The following is a 10,658-nucleotide window of genomic DNA, read 5'->3' as shown; positions in this document are numbered from 1 at the left end:
TTTTTGCGTTTACATTTGTCATGTCCCCAACTTTTCCTCCTATCCTAGCTTACTCTAATTCTAGTGTCAAATGATTTAGTGCTGATGTATGACTAGTGGCTTTTCTGTATGAAGTTCATAGCCTGCAAACTTGTGTAATTGCCTATTAATGCCAGAGAGGTTCTTGGTCTTTTAGGGTTTTTTTTTTTCTTTCTCTTTTTCTATGTGTAGACAGAGAATCTCACCAGCCTTGAATTCACCCTATTTCTGTTAGGTTTGGGATAGAGGCCATGCCCACCTGCAGTTGTCTTTCTCCGTCCTCAGAAATGCTGTGTAAGAAGTGCAAAGCAGCTGGAGATGGTTCGGCGGTTAAAAACACCCGACTGCTCTTCCAGAGGTCATGAGTTCAATTCCCAGCAACCATATGGTGGCTCACAACCATCTGTAAAGAGATCCGGTGCCCTCTTCTGGTGTATCCGAAGACAACTACAGTGTACTTATATATAATAAATGAATAAATCTTTAAAAAAAAAAAAAGAAGTGCAAAGCAGCCAGGTGGTGGTGGTGGCAGTGGCGCATGCCTTTAGTCCCAGCTCTGGGGAGGCAGAGGCAGTTGGCTCTCTGAGTTTGAGTCCAGCCTGATCTACAGAGTGAGTTCCAAGACAACCTGGGCTACACAGAGAAACCCTGTCTCAAAAAGCTGAAAGGAAAAGAGACAGAAAAAGAAAGCAACCATCGTCCTTTGGTTGACAGTGACTCTAATCCTGGCTTTCCCAAAGGATGTTTACCAGGTCACATGACACACACGCACACGCACACACTACAGAGACAAACCACCAACCCTTCCCCTTTCAGCTGCCGCCTGGGAATCAGACAGCCTAACTGCAAGCGTGTACTGTGGGCAATTCATCGACTACATGGTATGAGGCCTCCATCTCTGAAACCTGCAACAAGGGACCCCAGCTCAGACCTGTGGCTCTGAGTGCTCCTCGGAGTCCCTCCCAGGTTGTCTTTCTATGGCATTAATCATTCATGTACCCCAAAGGACAGTCCACCTCAGTGTCCTTCGTGAGCCCTGACAATTGAGACCTGTCACCTTCTTCAGCCTCCCTGGTTAGTTGGGACAACGGGCTTTCTGATCTCTCCGTAGCCTATTATGTGATCTGTGAACAAAGGCGGCTTTATTTCTCCCTTTAGTTTGGCTACAGTTACTCCCTCCGCTGCTGGGTTTTTTCCAGTCTTTCCTCTTCATCTGGGATCAAGCTACTGCCAGCAGAAGACATCCAGAAAGTACCTTTTTCCCCTTCATGGTTGCCAAAAATGTTACTAGCGTCAGGGGTCAGATCCTGTGCCTCAGGCAGACCGAAGAGGACATGCTCAGTCACCTGTATTAAATAAGCAATTAAAGGTCAAGATAGCAGAAAAAACGGTAATTTGCTCAATGTGACCCCATTGGGAAGACAGGTTCAGGGACTTACGCCCCATATACAAGTCATCTTCGGGATCCTAACATGGGGGTCAAGTTTAAATGTAAGGCAAGAAATACACATATTTAAGTGACCCTGATCCAAGTGTGATCCCGTTCACGATGTGCTCACCATTGAGCATCCGGTTCTTACCCCACTCTCTTTCCAGGAGAGAAGTTTTCCCTTTGGCTGACTCTGACTGTAGTCTTTCTCCCTTTCCAGAATGCAATTCCAGGAGACTTCCAGGCCATTGGGTGAGAAGGGCACAAAGCTCTTTTAGAATCCATCATTCAAATGAGTGGTGGTGGCACATGCCTTTCATTCCAGCATGCAGGAGGCAGAGGCAGGAGGATCTCTGTGACTCTGAGGCTAGCCTGGTCTATAGAGTGAGTTCCAGGCCAGCTAGGACTACACATAAGACTAGACAGAGAAACCCTGCCTGGCCAACCAAACCAACAAACCAACGATACAAAGAAACGCAAAGATTCTTCATTCCTCCCAGGCATGCGGTAACAACATATCTTTCCTACCTCGTCTAATTTACCCCTATGTTTCCTCTTCTTGGTGTTACTGAAAGAAGAAGTGTGTGTGTGTGTGTGTGTGTGTGTGTGTGTGTCCACCTGTGTGGGTGAGTGTGTGCATGTGCTTGTGGGAAGAGAGGGGGAGCCACAGGCCAAAGTATCAAGATTATCAGATGAAAGCCAGTCAGCAGAGGAAGCCTGGGAGTTCTTCCTCTCCTGCGTTTCATTTGCCAAGAGCCTGAGCAAGAAAAGCCGGTCCTGTGGAGAGACTGGCGCTCTGTGAGAGAAATGTCCTTCTAAAAGGGTCCACGCCTTGCAGTCAGCACTTGGGTGTCTTCCCATCTTAGTTCATAGCCCGCTTCCATTCCTGGGAATGCCTCTTCTTTCGTCCTTTTTTAAATTACCTTTTTTTCTTTTATTGAAAATATATTAAAAGTAAAAGCAAGAGCCTAGAAGAAAGCTGTTGAAGAGAACTTTTACACACTGCAATAAGAATGCTGAAGTGTAGCTCTCCACAACAGATGAGTGTTCAGGTAGGGAAGGGCCCAGTTTTCTTTAAGGGCCTGGCCACTGGGAGCCTGACCATGTTCCACTGAGAAAATGGGTAACACAAATTGGACTTGGTTTTTGTTGTTGTTTTCTTCTTTTGGGGAGTTGGGTTGGGAGGAGGTCACAAGGGTAAGGGGTGGACCTGAAGGACTGGGAAGTGAGTATGACTGGGACTCATGATGTGAAATTCCCAAATAATCAATACAAATATTATGGGGAGAAAAAGGAAAGTAGATTTTCCCATACAATATATCCTGACTATGGCTTCCCCTCCCTAGACGCCTCCTAGTTCCTCCCCCCTGTCCCTCCCATCTAAATTCAACCCCTTTGTGTCTCTCATTAGAAAAGACAGGTGTCTAGGGGTTGGGGATTTAGCTCAGTGGTAGAGCGCTTGCCTAGCAAGTTCAAGGCTCTGGGTTCAGTCTCAGCTCAAAAAAAGAAAGAAAGAAAGAAAGAAAGAAAGAAAGAAAGAAAGACAGGTGTCTAAGGGCTAGTAATTGAATAAAATATAATGAGATAAAAGAAAAAAAAGAAACCAATTGGAATAGGACCAAAGAAACAAGTAGAAGGAAAAGCTCCCAAGGGAAGATACAAGAAGCAGATATAGACACCTAGGAATCCCATAAGAACACAAAACTATGAGCCTATGTGTATGTATATATATATGTATATGTATATGTATATGTATATATATGGCAGTGATATGACATTATGAGACACAGAACCTCCAAAGCTGTCACCCAGTGTGTTTTTCTGTTGACCACCTACCGCTGTGCGGGCAGCCTACCCTTAAGGGTAGTTTCCCCAGTGAGGCTCCCTTGGAAGGATTAATTTTTTATTTGCAGGTGGTTATCACTCGGAGATAGCTTCTGGCTTAGGGCTGGGACATGTGTTCAGCAGACCCCATCTGGTACAGACCCTGCGCATGCAGCCTCAGACTGTGAGGCCACACTTGCACCAGTCCTGTGGCTAGAAGGCCCTGTTGTTGGTGTCCTTTGTCCCTCTGGCTCTTACACGCTTTCTGCCTCCTCTTCCACAGGTTCCCTGAGCCTCACTCGCTCTCTGCTTACTGTCTGGCTGTGGGCCTCTGGATTTGCTCATCCTCTGCTGCAGGAAGAGGTTTCTCTGACGATGGCTGAGCGAGGCACTGATCTATGAGCATAGCAGAGTATCATTAGGAGTCTGTCTGCTGCTATGCTCCTTCTGTAGAAGAGTAGTATTTGGCTTCCCCCTAGGTCCCTGAGTTATATAGTCTAAGGTTTTTGGCCATTCAAGCACTATTGGGTATGGGCTCCATCACATGGGGTAGGCATTAAATCAAATCAGATATTGGTTGGCTCCTCCCACAAGCATTGTGCCACCATTGCACATGTCTTTCAGGCAGGCCGCCATTGTAGCTGGAAGGGTTTGTAGCTGGGTTGATGTTTACATTTCCACTTTGGTAGACCACAGAGTACTGTCTAGCACCAAGAGTGCTAGCAAGTAGGGGGAAAGGCTCTTGGTAGGCACCAGCTCTAGCTCTCTGGGTTCAATGAGTTATGTAGATGTTATTTTCAACAACAGAGTCTTGCCATCAGTTTGTGGAGAGCAACCAATAGCCTTTGGAACCACTGCCTGGGTTGTGTGGGGAGTCCCACGGGACTCCTTTGGCCAGCAACTTGATTAGATGTAACCCATTCCCAGTAATGAAGCTTCGTTTGGTGATGAACAATGTCTAGTTGAGGCTCTGTCTGCCCCATAATTTGTTGGTTTCACTAGGTTGCCTTTATAAATGTCATAACCTAGGAAGCTTCTATAGGCTAGATTCCCATGTGGCCTCTCAAATGGCCTTGTTTTAGTTGTCCCTCCCCCACACTCCCTTTCTCATCCCCCTTCTCTTACTCTCCCTGGTTGACCCTCCTGTTCCAGTCCCCACTGTAACTTTAATTTTTTTTCAATCTTTATTTTTTACAGATGGTTCTTAAATGCTTTAACCTCCCTTGTAGCCCACCACCCACCAGAGGTAGTGGGAAAGAAAGAATACAGGAAGGGGGGTGCTGGGGTGGGGGTGGAGTAGACCTGTTTAAAAAGGTTCTTTGGAGAGACTCATCTGTGTTGTCTGGAAACCAGCAGTTCAGCTCACAGGTTAGTAGTGGAAGCTGGATGTACTCGCAAACGCTTCACGGATACACGAGCAGTCTAGTTCAATAGAGGTGGGTTAGCAACATCGGTGACACAACCCAGCAGAGACAGCCTCAGCCTTGGCTCGAGCCAGCAGGAGGGAGCAGCAGGAGAAGATCTGGCTGTGCCTCTCTCAGAGAAGCGAAGATCAGTGAAGATGTGAGACCCACGAGTGTTGCAGAGCTAGTTGTACCAGCAAGCCAAGATCTCTCTTCGTCACTCTGCGGAGTCCTATTTATACCTTCCAATCATCACGCGTCCTCCATGTGCTTTGCCTCAGCGTGGCTCTTGCCTCACCTCATGCATCCAATCATCCTGAGTCAGCAGAAGTGGCAAGCGACTGCAGCACACTACCACAAGACTTTTGGTGCATTTCTCTCTATGGAATCCTGACAAATGCAGCTCAACTATGCAATGTAAGGCAGACTGATACATGCATTGTTAGCAAAAGAATCCTTCACCATGTGTCCTTTTACACTCTTGCTTTCACAGAACATCCTCTCTCCTGTGTCTGCTTCAGCAAAACATTCCTTCATGAGTCGGCCTGACTTTCACACCTGCATCCACTTTCACATGTTTGCCCCAGCAAAACACCATCCAACTGACTTCCCAAAGAACCCTTACATTTCCACTTCATCCCACCATCATCCAGGCACACACTCTGTTCTATTTCCCCTTCCTAAGGAGATCTGTCCTTCCCCCATCCTCTCACTCTATACTTAATCTCTGTGGTTCTACAGATTGCAGCTTGGTTTATCTTTGACTGAACAGCTAACATCGTCGTATAAGTGAGTGCATACCATATTTGACTTCATGGGTTTGGGTTACTTCACTCAGGATAGTTTTTTCTAGTTCCATCCATTTATCTGCTAATTTTGTGGACTCGTTATTTTTAATGGCAGAGTAATATTCCATTGCGTATATGTACCACATTTTCTTTATCATTCATCTGTGGATGGACATCTAGGTTGTTCCATCTTCTATTATGAATAGAACAACAATGAAAATGGTTGAGTAGGTGCATCTATAGATAGATACTACTTAAATTGGATTCTTATCTTGGAATATATTTTCCTCCAATTATTGTGATTGAAGATTATGCTGGGGATAGTGGTCTTGGCTGGTATCCGTGGTCTCCTGGAGTTTATAGAACATCTGTCCAGGTCCTTTTGTCTTTTAGAGACTCCTTTGAGAAGTCAAGTGTTATTCTAATCGGTCTGCTTTAATATGTTACTTGGTCTTTTTCCTTTACAGTTTTAATATCCTTTCTTTGTTCTGTACATTTAGTGTTTTGATGATTATGTGCTAAGGGGAATTTCTTTTCTGGTCCAGTCTATTTGGTGTTCCCTGTGTTTCTCATACCTTAATGGGCACCTCCTTCTTTAGGTTAGGGAAATTTCTTCTATGATTTTGTTGAAAATATCTTCTGTGCCTTTAATCTGAGTTTCTTCTCCTTCCTCTGTTCCTTGTACTTGTAGATTTGCTCTTCTCATAGTGTGGCAGGTTTCCTGGATGTTTTGTGCCAAAATTTTTTCAGATTTAACGTTTTCTTTGGTCAAGATATCCATTTCTTCTATCTTGTCTTACATATCTAAAAATTTCTCTTCCATTTGTTTTACTCTGTTGGCGAGGCTTGCCTCTCATTTTCCAGTTCAAGTTCCTAATTTTTTCATTTCCAGATTTCCCTCAGTTTGGGTTTACTATATTGATTCTATTTCCACTTTCAGGTTTTGAACTGTTTTATTCATTTCCTTCCACTGCTTGTGCTTTCATAGATTTCTTTAACGAATTAATTCATTTTCTCTATCATATTCATAAAGGCCCTGCTGAGGTCCTTTAGCGTTTGCTTCAACTATGTTGAAATTCTCAGGGCCTCCTGTGGTAGGTAGGGTTGCTGGGCTCTAGTGGCGACACCTTGTCCTGGCTGTTAATGTGGTTTTATTCTGGCATCTGGGCATCTGGGTTTGGGATGGTTGTGATTCTACTTGCTGATATCTGGCCTTGTCTTTGTTGAGTGGGTGTTTTCTTTCTTGGTTTCTGTGGCTCACTCTGGTTCTCAGGAGGGTGTGGTGGCTGATAGGGAATGCTTCTGGGATCCTGGTAGGTGTGGCCACAGAGGGTTCCGGGTACACTGTGTTTCTAGGTATTAGGAGTTGATACTTAGGAATGGGGACGAGCTGGACAGGAGCAGGTGAAGGGATCCACCGGAGGAAAGAAAGCAGGTGTTCCACTGGGATCTGCTTAGTCCTATGAGGGATGGGGGTAGGGAATGGGGGATGGGGATAGAGGATGGGGGATGGAAACCTGTGGTGTGAAGAGGCCTCAGCAGGTGATCTGCTACAGAGCTGGGGATGAGGCTAGGGGATTAGATTTGGGGGAAGGAGGAGGAGTAAAGATCTGGAGCTCACCTATTTGTTTAGCTGGCCCACTACTTCTCTGGAAGGCTCGGCAAACGTCTGTTGGAGTTGGGGCTGAGACAGAGGGGTGAGTAGGGAGGAAGGTTTCCCGAGAAAAACCTGTAAGATCAGCTGCAGATAAAGGAGAGAGGAGGGAAGTGCAGCAGCTGGTCTGCTATAGAACTGGGGGGTAAGACTCGGGGCTTGGACTTTTTTAATAAGCGCTCTCTATTTCTGTGTCCCTGGTACAAATCCTTTGTCCTGAATCATAAGAGCTGCAGTCTGGTGTCCTCTGACCTTAAATCCGTGGCCCAGCACTAAATGTGTTTTTTTTCTTTCCTTTCTCTTTATCTCTTTTTCAGATAGCAGCCAGAAGCCTGTGCATGCTTCCCTGCACACCCTGCCTTGCTCCCCAGTCTCTCTCTGACCTCTAAGCCTAATTTAAAAGGCAGTACTTCCCCTCCAGCTCCCTCCTCCCAGTAGCTGCTGGGATTTTCAGCTTGTCTGCCCAGTTATTTTCTTTTAAACTCCACAAAATGGTCTTTGGGATTCCTTCTGAGTTATTTTTAAATTCTAGAAACCCTCAAAAGGAGCCCTAGATTCTCTGATTAACAATCTGAGAACAGAATCACTGGCAGCCATGCCTATGCTAAGCATATATTCTGCCAGTGAGCTGCAAGCCCCACCCAGGCTTATTTTATTAATTTCACTTTCAGATTTGCATTGCATGGTCAGCTTTAGAATGACCTGAGAAGGGAGCCTTACTGAGGTAGTGTCTAGATCAGAGTGGCCTGTGAGGACGCCTGTGCAGGACAGGCTGTGGGCAGGCAGCACTGTTCCCGGGTCTGAGTGCTGGACTGTATGACGTTAACTGTAGGTTTTCCATATGTAGCTTTTAGAACATTAAGAGAGCAAGGTGAGGCAAGAAAGGGAGGCAAAGAATTTGAGGAAAGTAAGCAGAGGAGCCACTCTGGGGTTCAGGTAAAGCTTTTAGCAGCACAGAAGCAAAAATTCCAGCACAGTTACCAATTGCTTAAGGTTTTTCTTCTTTCCTAGCCATAAACCTGGAATGTTCTAGGAATCCACCAGAAGCCCCATTTACAGACAAATTATATGTACCCAACCCTTGTTCAATTCTAGTGGCTCCAGGTTTTACATTGTCAGATTCTAATCCCATCCAAGGTGTCTCCATAGTAACCTCATGAACCGCTTAGCATATGGCACAGGGGCTCAGCTTCCTTAGCAGCCTTTAGAGCTGAGACTGAAGAGCCATTGAAATGGTGAATCCCAACTAATGCTAAGACTGTGACCTGCTTCTTCCTGGAGAAGCCTGTGCTCACACTCAAGGGCCTCACGCTTTCTTCTGAGCGCCTCGTTTAACCCTCATGCTTAAGCCTATATTAAAATCTTTAATAAAACTACCAACTTTTCTTCACCGAAACTGTCTAGTCCTGAAATTCCTTCCAGCATTGAAGCCACAAACTGCGGCTTGGCTGGAGTCACACAGTCCCTGATAATCCTAAGAACTCCTCAGGCCACAGAGGGTGGCACCATGGAGCTGAGTCTTCTGTCCTCTTACCATTGACAAGAGCATCTTTTTACTCCTGTTTTTAACTGTTTTGGAAAGGTACGGTTGGGTTAACATTTTCTATTTGTTCTCTTTCCCTTTATCTTTGTGTGTGTGTGTGTGTGTGTGTGTGTGTGTGTGTGTGTTGTGTGTGTGTGTTGTGTGTGTGTGTGTGTGTGTGTGTGTGTGTGTGTGTCCCATAGGTAGAGGTCAGAAAATAGCTTACAGGAAATCAGTTCTCTTTGTCTACCCTGTTCCAGGATCAAACTCACACATGCCACTCTGCAAATGCCTTCACAGTAGCAGTATTAGACTGTTTTGGGGTGGCTTCTGGTGTTACTTCTCAAAGGGTTGCTAAGGAACCTTTTCTTTTTGGTAAGTGATGTGTTGTAGCTGATAAGGTAAAGGCTGCACAGCAAGTTAAGTTTTTTTAAACTGTAAACAAATGTTTAGTCCCATTGAAAGGCCATCTAGGTTTAGGCCTTAGCTGACTCCTCTCCATGCTAACATTCTTCCTTCTCTACAGAGTATCATCTCTCTCTTGGCAATCATCACAGAGAACCTTAACAGTGGCGTTGAAATTCTTGACTCTCAGCTGGAGAGAGGCTCTGCCCAGATTCTTCCCATTTCCCACGCATAGGGAAGAGGAGTCCATGTGGGCCAGTTTATGTTTAGACATTTTGGTACTGACATAGATATCCAGTATGAGTCAGCTAGAGATGATGTCATCAGATGTTCAGAGAATTTCAAAGTAAGCAATGATGTCATCGTTCACATAGCCACTTCTGACAGAACAATACTATCGTGTGGTTTTTGTATAAATATGACTTTGAGGTCAAGCCCTTTGTCTTGGCCAGGCAGCCTATGAAGGCCTGTGTGTGCCTAACTTCAATGAGTGTAGGTCTGCATATGCGCCCGTGCTTACCCATGCTTGCCCGTGTGCCTCTGACTCTCTTCAACTTTCCAGCCTATTGTAACCTTCCTCTCGTCTAGGCTCTAGGGCTGGGACCCCACGCCAGTCTCTCTCCTTTATCTTTCCATCATATCTTACTTTGTGAATCTTCATTTCCAGTGCACTCTATTTTCTTCTCAGAAAGGAGCACAAGGCAAGCCTACCAACAGATACCTCGTTCTTTACTTATACGGTTTGCTAGCAAATGTTGACAACTTGAATACATGTTTGAGTATCAAGTTTTTCTTCTCTGCTTTCTGTGAATGAGAATTCTGGGAAAGCTGTGACTACAAAAGTTGGTTGACTAGAACTTCAACGATATCGAGAGGCTGCAATGCTGTACATCCTCAGTCAAATCACCCTGGGCCATCTTTAGACTCCTGAACGGGCCATTTATTCCCTGCCTCTGTGCATCACCTGGCGTCTTTGTGGCCATCAGGTGCTTCCCTTGGAATGAAGATGCCAACTGCTAGTTCCCACCAACCAAAAGGCTAAGAATCCCATCAAAGTGCATGTGAGGCCTATAGCAGAGGTTTTCCCCCCACCTTACTGCAACCCATCTACCTGAAGGACATAAAAAAATATTTATAAAGTGTGTTGATTTAATGATTTTGTTCTGTTATTATAAAACTTTTAGGAAACTGCCCCCTCACTGGGACTGAATCTATGTCCCAGGCTGTAGTCACTCATATTCAAGTCCTGGGTAAACAATCTCTTTTGTTTCTTTGAAACATATCTAACTTAGGGTTTTTATCACTGAAGCGAAACACCGAGGCCAAAAAGCAGGAGGAAAGGGTTTATGCAGCTTACACTTCCACACCACAGCTCACCATCACAGAAAGTCAGAACAGGAACTCAGCAGGGGTAAGGACCTGGAGGCAGGGGCCAAGGCAGAGGCTATGGAGGAATGCTGCTCACTGGCTTGCTGCTCAGCCTGCTCTCTTAAAGAACCCTAAAGTACCAGCCCAGGGATGGCACCACCCTCAGTGGGCTGGGCCCTTCCCCATCAATCACTAATTAAGAAAATGCCCTGCAGGCTTGGGTACAGCCCCGTCTTCTGGAGGCATT

This window comes from Rattus norvegicus, chromosome 10 (assembly GCF_036323735.1).
Source record: "Rattus norvegicus strain BN/NHsdMcwi chromosome 10, GRCr8, whole genome shotgun sequence".
NCBI classification, from domain to species: domain Eukaryota; kingdom Metazoa; phylum Chordata; class Mammalia; order Rodentia; family Muridae; genus Rattus; species Rattus norvegicus.
This window is presented reverse-complemented; position numbering follows the sequence as displayed.